The sequence below is a fragment of the Hemiscyllium ocellatum genome, chromosome 11 (assembly GCF_020745735.1).
Source record: "Hemiscyllium ocellatum isolate sHemOce1 chromosome 11, sHemOce1.pat.X.cur, whole genome shotgun sequence".
In the NCBI taxonomy this organism is placed as follows: domain Eukaryota; kingdom Metazoa; phylum Chordata; class Chondrichthyes; order Orectolobiformes; family Hemiscylliidae; genus Hemiscyllium; species Hemiscyllium ocellatum.
The window spans coordinates 78,319,544-78,332,423 of NC_083411.1; the positions used below are offsets into that span (position 1 = coordinate 78,319,544).

At 43.0% G+C, this 12,880-nt stretch overlaps 1 protein-coding gene across 4 annotated transcripts in view; it reads right to left on the minus strand.

The window, feature by feature from the left end:
• diaph2 (diaphanous-related formin 2) overlaps positions 1-12,880 on the minus strand; it is a 739,556-nt gene that overhangs the window by 670,020 nt on the left and 56,656 nt on the right. The gene's annotated exons all lie outside the window — the stretch shown is intronic.

The window sequence follows — 12,880 nt, forward strand, 5'->3', positions numbered from 1 at the left end:
CTCAGTCTTCTCTGAAACAGCAGTTTCTCAATGAACTATGTAGTCATTTTACAGAGAGGAGCATCCAGATAAGGCAACATACATATTGATTGCAAGTCAGACAGCATCTAAGGTGCAGGGAAAATAAAAATCGATGTTTCGGGCATCAGGAACGAGGATGAAGGGCTTCTGCCTGAAACAGCAATCATTTTTGCAAGAGGTAGGGTGGGAAGAGGTGTAACCCAGGTCGCTGTGGGAGTCAGTGGGTTTGTAAAAAAATGTCGGTGTCAAGTCGGTCTTCATTAATGGAGATGGAGAGATCCAGGAAGGGGAGGGAGGTGTCAGAGATAGTCCAGGTAGATTTAAGGTCAGGGTGAAGTTGATGAATTGCTCAACCTCCCTCCCTCACCATCCCTCCAGACCTCCCCCTCACTGAGGACGAACAATCAGTCCTCAGCAAAGGACTCACCTTCATCCCCCTCCGTCCACGCATCAATGAATTTAATACACGCCGTGACTTCGAACACTTCTGCCGCCTCCGCCTCCGAGCTTACTTTCACAATCAGGACTCCCGCCCACTTTCCGAGGACCCCTTCGCCCACCTCCAACACACTGCATCCACCTGGACACCCCGTGCTGGCCTATTACCTGCCCTCGACCTCTTCATTTCCAACTGCCGCTGGGACATTAACCGCCTGAATCTGTCTACCCTCCCTCCCCCACTCCAACCGCTCACCCTCACAACACGCAGCCTTCCAATTCTTCTGCTCCAATTCCAACCTCACCATCAAGCCAGCAGAAAAAGGGGGCGCAGTGGTAGTCTGGCGCACTGACCTCTACATCGCTGAAGCCAAACACCAACCCGAGAACACCTCTTCCTACCGTCCCCTCGACCATGACCCCACCCCCCCCCATCACCAAACCATCATCTCCCAGACCATACGGAATCTCATCACCTCAGGAGATCTCCCACCCACAGCTTCCAACCTCAGTCCGGGAACCCCGCACTGCCCGGTTCTACCTCCTTCCCAAGAGGCACAAGCCTGACCACCCTGGCCGACTTCAGCATGCTCCTGCCCCACTAAACTCATTTCTACCTACCTCTACACTGTCCTATTCCCCACCTAGTCCAGGAACTCCCCACATACGCTCGAAACACCACCCACGCCCTCCACCTCCTCCAAGACTTCCGTTTCCCCGGCCCCACCAACGCCTCATCTTCACCATGGATATCCAATCCCTCTACACCTCCATCCGCCATGACCAGAGCCTCCAAGCCCTTTGATTTTCCCTCTCCCAATGTCCCCAACAGTACCCTTCCACCGACACTCTCAGTTATTTGGCCGAACTGGTCCTCACCCTTAACGATTTCTCCTTCGAATCCTCCCACTTCCTCCAGACCAAAGGGGGTAGCGATGGGCACACGTATGGGCCCCAGTTATGCCTGCCTTTTGGTTGGCTATGTAGAACAGTCGATCTTCCATAATTACACCGGCTTGATGACCGACTTGACACTGACATTTTTTACAAACCCACCGACTCCCACAGCTACTTGGATTACACCTCTTCCCACCCTACCTCTTGCAAAAATGTCATCCCGTATTCCCAATTCCTCCGCCTCCACCGTACCTGCTCCCAGGAGGACCAGTTCCACCACAGAACACACCAGATGGACTCCTTCTTTAGAGACCACAATTTCCATTCCCATGTGGTTAAAGATGCCCTCCAACGCATCTCATCCACATCCTGCACCTCCGCCTTCAGACCCCACCCCTCCAAACGTAACAAGGACAGCACGCCCCTGGTGCTCACCTTCCACCCTACAAACCTTCGCATAAACCAAATCATCCGCCGACATTTCCGCCACCTGCAAACAGACCCACTACCAGGGATATGTTTCCCTCCCCACCACTTTCCGCCTTCCACAAAGACTGTTCCCTCTATGACTACCTGGTCAGGTCCACACCTCCCCTACAACCCACCCTCCCATCCTGGCACCTTGCCCTGCCATCACAAGAATTGCAAAACCTGTGCCAAAACCACCTCCCTCACCTCCATCCAAGGCCCTAAAGGAGCCTTCCATATCCAAAGTTTTACCTGCACATCCACTAATATCATTTATTGTATCCGTTGCTCCCGATGTGGTCTCCTCTACATTGGGAAGACTGGACGCCTCCTAGCAGAGCGCTTTAGGGAACATTTCCTGGACACCCGCACCAATTAATCACACCACCCTGTGGCCCAACATTTCAACTCCCCCTCCCACTCTGCCGAGGACATGGAGGTCCTGGGCCTCCTTCACCGCTGCTCCCTCACCACCAGACGCCTGCAGGAAGAATGCTTCATCTTCCACCTCGGAACACTTCAACCCCAGGGCATCAATGTGGACTTTAACAGTTTCTTCATTTCCCCTTCCCCCACCTCACCTTACTTCCAAACTTCCAGCTCAGCACTGTCCCCATGACTTGTCCTACCTGCCTATCTTGTTTTCCACCTATCCACTCCACCCTCCTCCTTGACCTATCACCTTCATCCCCTCCCCCACTCACCTATTGTACTCTATGTACTTTCTCCCCACCCCCACCCTCCTCTACCTTATCTCTCCACCCTTCAGGCTCTCTGCTTTTATTCCTGAAGGGCTTTTGCCCAAAACATCGATTTTACTGCTCCTCGGATGCTGCCTGAACTGCTGTGCTCTTCCAGCACCACTAATCCAGAATCTGGCTTCCAGCATCTGCAGTCATTGTTTTTACCTGGATGAATAAGTGTCTCTGTTTTGTAATCATCTCAAAATTGATGGCTTCAGAGTCAGAGTTTTTACAGCACTTGTAGAGGCCCTTCATTCTATCGATTACACACTAGTTCCAAAATATCCACCTAATCTAACCCCATTTTCCAACTTTGTATGCTATAGCATTTCGAATATTAATTTAAATAATTTTTGATTGTCTTGAGGGTTCTCACCTTTACCACCTTTCTGGCAGACACCCACAACTCAAGTGAACAAAAGTTTGGTCAAATCTTCTGCTCATGATTTTAAAACCTGGTTATTGACCTTTATTAAGGAAAGAAATTTCTCCCTACCCACTATGTCGCTACAATTTTGTACACCTCAAACACCACCACAAATCAAACTCTTTCCAGTCCAAACAATACCTTGATGAATCTTTCTACCTGCTAGAATGGAATCACATCATCCCTAAACTGTGGCAACTAAACTGTACTCAATAATCCAGCTGTTGCTGAACTCTTGCCACAATATATAACTTCTGTATCCACTTTATTGAAGGCTTTGACAATTTTGAAGACTACTATTTCATATCCCTCAGTGCTCCATTTCGAAAAGAAAAGATTAGCTTGTCAACTTTTTCTTGATATGGCAAACTCAAGCATCCCTCGTATCATATTTGTAATCTATACACACACACAGACACACACACACCATAACATCCACAACTTAGTTAACCAAAATTGAAGTTAAGGTTTAGCATAACTTGTCCATTTTCCAAATTTATCCCTCCAAAAATAATATTTTATGCCTGGTTTGCTTTTGTTTTGACCTTGAAAACCCGTGGTTCAATTTTTAACAAATGGTGTTATTTGGATTTTAGATTACTTACAGTGCGGAAACAGGCCCTTCGGCCCAAAAAGTCCACACCGACCTGCCAAAGCGCAACCCACCCATACCCCTACCCCTACATTTACCCCTTACCTAACACTACGGACAATTTAGCATGGCCAATTCACCTGACCCGCACATCTTTGGACTGTGGGAGGAAACCGGAGCACCCGGAGGAAACCCACGCAGACACGGGGAGACCGTGCAAACTCCACACAGTCAGTCGCCTGAGGTGGGAATTGAACCCGGGTCTCTGGCGCTGCGAAGCAGCACTGCTAACCACTGTGCCGCCCACTCTTCATAGTTTAATACAATGGTAGACATGCAAATTATTTCAAATAGTTGGCATGTATGAGTTTGCACAAGATGTATGTCCCAAGCACAGAATAACTGGTGTGCAGCAAAAATGACAAGGGACCCTTCTTCATATGGAGCAGTCATCACAAGTTGAAGAATTACATAAAATCCATTGTATCATAGGCTACAAAGGAAGAAGTTTATTTCAAGACTGACACAAAACATTCACCATTCCTCAGCAAATTGCAATGGAATAATACGAGATGAATTGCCCTTTTAGTGATTCAGCACAGAAACAATTCGTATACTGCAACCATTCCATGATCCTAATGCTTTTCACTGACCTCAGCAATGCTCAAGCTCTCAAAGTGTTGTTCCCACTCAAGACAAGAGATCATGTCATTCTACATTTGAATTTTTATTTGATCCTCCAAGTGATAAGGTTAACACAGACTCTTCCGCAACAAATTAAAATGTTTCCAATTATCCTTCAATGCAGATCTTTGAGATCCTTAAAACAACCATAAAACAAACAAAGACACCAATAACTTAATGTCCAATTACCACAAGAATAATCAATGTGTTGTTCCAAAAGTGCAGAACTAAGGACTGAAACAGAAAGGAGTGTCAAAAGAAATGTAGACTTTTGCATCAATTGGTAATAGTTCATGTGTCCTGAATATCAGGTAAGTCAAAGATAGTTCATGTGAGGAAGCTGAAAAATGAGTTTTAAAAATTACACAAGGAGTAGATTCAAGGGGTAGACAGTACTGCCCTCCAAACAGGAACCATAACCTATATTGGACTTAAATTCTATTTCTGCTTGATCTCCTTAAATTCCTTGAGGAACCAAATATCCATCTCAAATTTAAATATCTTAGACAATGGACGGTCCATGTACTAAAAGGAGAAATTCCAAAGATTTACAAAGATGTAAGTGAAGATATTTCTCAAGCTAAATCAGGACCTTAATTCAAGACTATATTTCTACAATCCTAACCCGAGCTGAGGGCATCCCCTCACCATCTACCCTGCCAAGCTGCCTCAGAAACCAGTAAGCTTCAAGACCATCTCTTATTATATACAAGACCAATATTTTTCAACCCACCATTGGAAAACTCAAGCCAGCAACCTTCCATGTAAACTTCATTGTACTTTCCTCCAACACAAATATCATCATCTTCTGATATGGAGATGAAAACTGTGCATAGTACGTCAAGTGTGGTACAATTCTTGCAAGACTTGCTTATTCTTGTACTCCAGACACTATCCAAGAAATTGAAACATGCAATTTGCCTATTTCCTGTACACGTGTGTTAATGTTTTATGTTCCTTATATGAGCACACACCCAAATCCCTTTCAACATCAAGATATCTTTCAAAATATTCAGCTTTTCTAGGATGACCAATTTGAACCACCACTCATTTCCAGATACCATATTCCTCCTGCCATCTTTATACCCATTTATTAAATCTGTCTGCGGCTTTTGGTTGCTTCTTTGTATCCTCCTTATTGCTAACACTTCCATCCAGCTTTGTTTCATGACAGTTAGATATGTTACACCATCTACTTGTCAAAGTCATTAAGGAATATAGAAACAGAAGTCATTCAGCCCTTGAGCCTCTTCCATTATAAATAAGATTGTGGTCAATCTGTTGACAATAGATTACAAATAACAGCCTGCAGCAATCTTTGCAGCAAGCTTACCAATTTGAAAATACACTATTTATTCCTACCCATTGTTTTTTGACCATCAACCAGCTCTCAATCCACCCTAATATATTAAGTGCAAATCCATGAGCTGTCACTTGTGCGATAACTTCCCACATAATCCGTTATCAAATGAAATGGCACATTGTGGCTCAGAGGCTAGCACAGCTGCCTCACAATGCCATTGACATAGGTGCAATTACAGCCTTGGGTGACTGTCGTGTGGAGCTTGCATGGTCTCGATATGTCTGCATGGGTTTCTGCCAGGTGCTCTGGTTTCTTCTCACAGTCCAAAGATGTGCAGGTTAGGTGGATTAGCCATGTTAAATTGCCTATCGGTGTCCAGGGATGTACAGGCTAGCTGGATTACCCGTGAGAAATAGGATAGGGGTTGGGTTTGGGTTTGGGTGGGATGCTCCTCACCCAGTGCAGACTCCATGGGCCAAATGGCCTCTTTCTGCTCTGTTGGGATTCTATGAATCTACAGAATTCTTTTTGGATGACACTATCTCTCATGTCTCTCTCCTTTATCTTCCCTCTGAAAACAACTCAAGCTGTGCCTTTCATTTGAATATTTACTACTTTCTCTTCTTAATTACTTCATGGTACAGCTTTCCCCTTACAAACATTACTTTAAAATGGGAATGATCAATGTAAGATTCTCCTTTGCATTTTTTTTCCACAGCAATTTTTTTTTTAGTGATAAGCTACTTTTAAGGCATTAGGTTAAACAGAAAGCTCTGGGATGGGTCAATAGTGTGAAATCCTTCTATACTTTATCCAGAGACAGGTCTGTACAATTTGGTTGTTTTGGGAACAGAGGGCTGTGTGAGTACTCAAACTAGAGTTTCAGTTTTTACACCTGGACACTTTCCCACACCACCTCCACTTCCCTCTGGTGAACAATTCCAAAATGTTACCACCCTAGAAATGAAGAATCCCCTCTTACATCACTCTCAGATGGCCTGCTCCTTATTCCGAGATTGTGTTGCTTGATTTTACAGTTACAGGCCAGGGAAACATTCTATCTACATCAACCAATCTCTAAAAGTTTTCAATGAGATCACATTTTATTTTTTGAAAGTCTAGGAAATACAGATGCTGTTTCTTCAAATCTCTTCAATTTGTCTATCTTCAGGATTAAATTGGTGAAACCTTGAAGTTCCCCTGCAAATGTAGAATTTCTTAAGTAAGGGGACTGAAACTGTAGAATGTTAAGTTTAAAAGGAACATTGAGCTTGCAGTTGTTTGAATTAAAAGGAGAAAACTCAATTTCTGTTGTTCAATGTATTAGAAAGAAACCAAGTTATGGTCAGCCAAGAAAGAAACATTTAACGTTTCGACTAGATGTGAACTTTCTCTCTTCACAAATGGTGCCAAACCTAAGTTTCTCGAACATTCTCATCTGTTTCAGATTTCCAACATTCACAGCATTTTACTTTGATTTGAATGTTTAGTCAATGCTAATTTTAAAAATATAAAATCTTTAAGGTTAATATTTCAGCCAGTCACTAGAAAATTCAATATTTTAAAAGTTATGCATGTCCATAGACCCCAAATCTTCCTTGGATAGTTAATAGACAAACTGCACGTATAAAGCACCAAGCATAATGCCCTTTATTTTACACCGTATTAGTTAACTGACCAATTCTCCCTTCAGCTGGAGAGTAACCCAGTAACGGCAGCACTTCAGTAATAATTAACATTCCAGAATTTACTGATGGACATTAAATGGATGGCATTCTGAGAGAGAACCACAGTACATAGCTTACGCGATAGTCAACCAATTCCTGCTATTTAGTCTGCGTATAGACATGGCAACATTTTTCAAGCAATTCAAAGTGCTATCAACATCTACACATGGTCTTGAACAGTCAACTAAAGGTGCAATGAAATGCATAGGAACTCAATGAAGTGGAAGTCTAAGTGGAGGTATAAAGTTTGAATTTTCATTGAATATTCTTCCTGAAGGTATGAAAGAAGATGTGCTGCACCATTACAACATAGAACTAAGAATAGTACAGCACAATACAGGCCCTTCAGCCCACAATGTTGAGCTAAGCATTGATCTTAGTTTAAGATCAACTTAGTCTACACTCCCCTCAATTTAGTGCCGTCCATGCGTTTGTCCAGCAATCGCTTAAAATGTTCCTAATGTCTCTGACTCTACCACCATCGCTGGCAGTGCATTCCACGCACCCACCACTGTTTGTTTAAAGAACCTCCCTCTAACATCTCTCCAATACCTTCCTCCAATCACCTTAAAATTATGACCCCTCATGACAGCTATTTCTGCCCCGAGGAAAGGTCTCTGCTATCTACTCTACCTAGGCCTCTTGTAGCCTTCTATCAAGCCACCTCTCTCCTTTTTTCTCTCCAGTGTGTCAAGCCCTAGCTCACTCAATCTCTCTTCATAAGACAAGCTCTCCAATCCACTCAGCATCCTGGTAAATCTCCTCTGCACTGTCAGAAAGTCAGAGTCATAGGGACGTACAGCATGGAAACAGACCATTCGGTCCAACCCGCCCATGCTGACCAGATATCCCAACATAATCTAGTCCCACCTGCCAGCACCCGGCCCATATCCCTCCAAACCCTTCCTATTCATATACCCATCCAAATGCCCCTTAAATGTTGCAATTGTACCAGCCTCCACCACTTTCTCTGGCAGCTCATTCCATACATGCACCACCCTCCGCATGAAAAAGTTGCCCCTTAGGTCTCTTTTATATCTTTCCCCTCTCACCCTAAACCTATGCTCTCTAGTTCTAGACCCCCTGATCCCAGGGAAAAGACTTTGCCTATTTGCCCTATCCATGCCCCTCAATTTTGTAAACCTCTATAAGGTCACCCCTCAGTCTCTGACGCTCCAGGGAAAACAGTTCCAGCCTTTTCAGCCTCTCCCTACAGCTAAAATCCTCCAACCCTGGCAACATCCTTGTAAATCTTTTCTGAACCTTTTCAAGTTTCACAACATCTTTCCGATAGGAAGGAGACCAGAATTGCACGCAATATTCCAACAGTGGCCTAACTAATGTCCTGTACATGACTTCCCAACTCCTGTACTCAATACTTTGACCAATAAAGGAAAGCATACCAAACACTTCCTTCACTATCCTATCTACCTGCGACTCCACTTTCAAGGAGCGATGAACCTGCACTCCAAGGTCTCTATTCAGCAACACTCCCTAGGACCTTACCATTAACTGTATAAGTCCTGCCAAGATTTGTTTTCCCAAAATGCAGCACTTCACATTTATCTGAATTAAACTCCATCTGCCACTTCTCACCCCATCTGGTCCAGATCCTGTTGTAATCTGAGGTCACCCTCTTCGCTGTCCACTACACCTCCAATTTTGGTGTCATCTGCAAACTTACTAACTGTACCTCTTATGCTCACATCCAAAAAAAATTATGTAAATGACAAAAAGTAGAAGGCACAGCATCGATCCTTGTGGCACTCCACTGGTCACAGGCTTCCAGTCTGAAAAACAACCTTCCACCACCACCCTCTGTCTTCTACCTTTGAGCCTGTTCTGTATCCAAATGGCTAGCTCTCCCTGTATTCCATGAGATCTAACCTTGCTAATCAGTCTCCCATGGGGAACCTTGTTGAAAGTCTTACTGAAGTCCATATAGATCACATCTACTGCTCTGCCCTCATCAATCCTCTTTGTCACTTCTTCAAAAATCTCAATCAAGTTTGTGAGACACCTAAAGCATCTACATCCTTCCTATAATGAAGCAACCAGAAATGGACACAACATTCTAAGTGCGGAGTAACCAGGGTTTTATACAGCTGCAGCAAAACCTTGCAGCTCTTAAGCTCAATCCTCCTATTATTGAAAGCCAAAATACCAAATGCCTTCTTTACCACCCAAGTTGATAGAGTTGTTACTTTCAGGGATCTATGGACGTGGACCCCAAGATCCCACCATTCCTCCACACTGCTCATAATCCTGTCTTTAACCTTGCATTCAGCATTAAAATTTGACCTTCCAGAATGAATCACTTTGCATTTTTCCAGGTTGAAATCCATCAGCCACTTCTCAGCCCAGCTCTGCACCCTGTCAATGTCTTGTTGCAGCCTGCAACAGCCCTCGACATTACCTACAACACTACCGAACTTTGTGTCATCAACAAACTTACTAAGCTACCCTTTCACTTCTTCATCAAAGTCATTTATAAAAACAAGATGCAGAGGTCCAAGAACAGATCCCTGCAGGACACCACTGGCCACCAACCTCCAGGAAAACTTCTTTCCATCCACTACCACTTGCGGTCTTTTTTTGGCTAGCCAATTCTGTATCCAGACAGTCAAAATTTCCCTGTATCCCACACATAACTTTCTGAATGAGCATACCATGAGGAACCTTATCAAGTGCCTTATTGAAATCCATATACACGACATCCACTGTTCGACTTTTGTCAACTTGTCTCGTCATCCTCAAAAGAACACAATTAAAAGTCACACAACAACAGGTTATAGTCAAACAGGTTTATTTGGAAGCTTATTTGGAAGCACTAGCTTTCGGAACGCTGCTCCTTCATCAGGTGAAGGAGTGTGTGCCAAAAGCTAGTGCTTCCAAATAAACCTGTTGGACTATAATCTGGCTTCATGTGATTTTTAACTTTGTCCACCTCAGTCCAACACTAGCACCTCCAAGTTAAAGAACTCAATTGGCTTGAGAGGCATGACCTGCCCCTCACAAGGCCATCCTGACCATCTTTAATCAAACTATATTTTTCCAAATAGTCATAAATCCTATCTCTCAATCTTTTCTAGTACTTTGCTTACCACAGATGTAAAACTGACTGGTCTGTAATTCCCAGGGATTTCCCTATTCTCTTTCTTGAACAGAGGAAGAACATTCACTGCTCCCCAAACACCTGGTACTACTCCTCTGGAGAGTGAGCATGCAAAGATCATCGCCTGAGGCCCAGCAATCTCATTCTTCGCTTCCAATAGTAACCTTGGATATATCTGGTCTGGTCCTGGAGACTTATCTATCCTGATGCTTCCCAGAATTTCAGCACATCCACTTTCTTAATATCAATCTGTTCAAGCCTATTAACCTGGTCCATGGTGTTCTCACTATCAACAAGGTCTCGTGAATACTGAAGCAAAAAACCCATTTGAGGTCTCCCCTAGCTCTTCAGGCTCCAGGCACAAGTTCCCTCCACTATCCTTGGTTGGCCCTACCCTCTCTCTGATCATTCTCTTATTCCTCATGTATATATAGAATGCTGTTGGGTTTTCCCTAATCCTTCCCACCAAGGCTTTTTGGTGCCCCCTCCTAGCTCTCCTCAGTCCATTTAAGTTATTTCCTAGCTACCTTGTAACCTTCTAATGCTGTGCCAAATCCTTGCTTCCTCAACATTAAGTAAGCTTCCTTCTTCCTCTTGAAAAGAAGCTCCGCTTGTCATCCAAGGCTCCCTCACCTTACCATTCCTTGCCAGTCTCAATGGGACAAAGTTATCCAACCCTCGCAACAAGTGCTCCTTAAACAGCCTCAACATTTCTCTTCTGCATTTCCTGTAGAACAATTGTTCCTGTTTAATACTCCACAGCTCCTATCTGATAGCATTATAATTTTCCCTCCCCCAATTAAATACCTTACCTTACTGTCTGTTCCTATCCCTCTCCATGGCTATGGTAAAGGCAAGGCAGCTGTGGTCACTGTCACTGAAATACTCTTCAACAGAGAGATCTGATATCTCATTGCCAAGAATCAAATCCAATACAGCCTCCTCCTTCGTTGGCTTATCTACATATTGAGTCAGGAATCCTTCCTGGACACATCTGACAAAATCTACTCCATCAAGACCATCTGCACTAAAGAGGTTAAAATCAACATTGGGGAAGTTGAAGTCACCCATAACAATAACTGTTACATCTGCACCTTTCCAAGATCTGCTATCCAATCTGTTCTTCCATCACTCTGCTACTATTGCAGGGTCTATAGAAAACACCCAATAAATTGACTGCTCCTTTCCTGTTATTGACTTCTACCCATACTGACTCAGTAGATAAATCTTGCCCAACAACATCCTTTCTGTTAATTAGTGCATCACAGCTGCAATGTTACTCCCCCCTCCTTTTTTTACCTACGTCCCAGTTCTTTTGAAAAGATCTAAACTCTGGAACATGCAGCAACCATTCTTGCCCCTGTGAAATCAATGTCTCCATTATGGCCACAACATAATTGTCCCAAGTACTGATCCATGCTCTATCTAAGCTCATCATTCTTATTCCTGACACACCCTACATTAAAAGAGACACACTTTAACCCATCCCTTTGCCCGATCAACTATGTAATCTTCCCAACAGACTCTTTGCATTCTATTTCTGCCCGTTCAACAACTACCATCTCCTCTGATCTGTCGCTCTGGTTCCCATCCCGCTGCCAAGCTAGTTCAAACCCTCCCAAAATGGTCTAGCAAATCTCCTGCCCAGGATATTGGTGCTCTTCCAGTTTAAATGCAACCAATTCTAATTTTATTTCTCCATCACAGTTTTAAATTAAGTGGAGAAACTATTTGCATCATGTCTATCACTCTGACATCCCAAATACAAATTATAAACAAATTCATGTACTCAAACCAGTACAAGCATTAATATTGAATAAAAATGATTTTGCAATAGATTCCAATTCTTTTCAAACACCAACATAAATTTCAAAGCTATACAGCTTTCAACAATTGGCCCCAAAAAGTAACCTTAAAATGTACAAGTAAGTTAGTCTTTCCTGACAACCATGTACCCTTCAGATTATTCCTTGACCCATTATGATGAGATGGTAAAGCAACAAAAACTGTCCTTTATTGCTGACTGATACTTGAATCATGCCTGATTTACCAACCAAGAGCCTTTCCTTATCATGCTTAAAATGTTTCAATTTATACTAATTTGGGCACTACCAATCCAAGTAGTTAAAAAACACAAAACCATTATCAAGAATATGTTGCTTCATTTGAAGTTCTGCTCAAATTTAATTGTATTTAAAAATCGTGTCAGGCACAAGAAACACACACTAAAAGTTTAACTGTAGCATAAAAAATCTGTCCGTTCAAATCAAAAGACTGTCTCAAAGATTTTAATACTAGCATACGACTTGAGCAATATTACATTGCTACCAGGACATGAACAACAAAAATAGCCTGCATATTTCAACAGAAAGTATCTTGATATATCTCAAAAACAAACAATGAAAACTCTGCGCACTTCACTTATGGTCAAGACAAATACAGCAAATTCACAAAGCACATTCAAC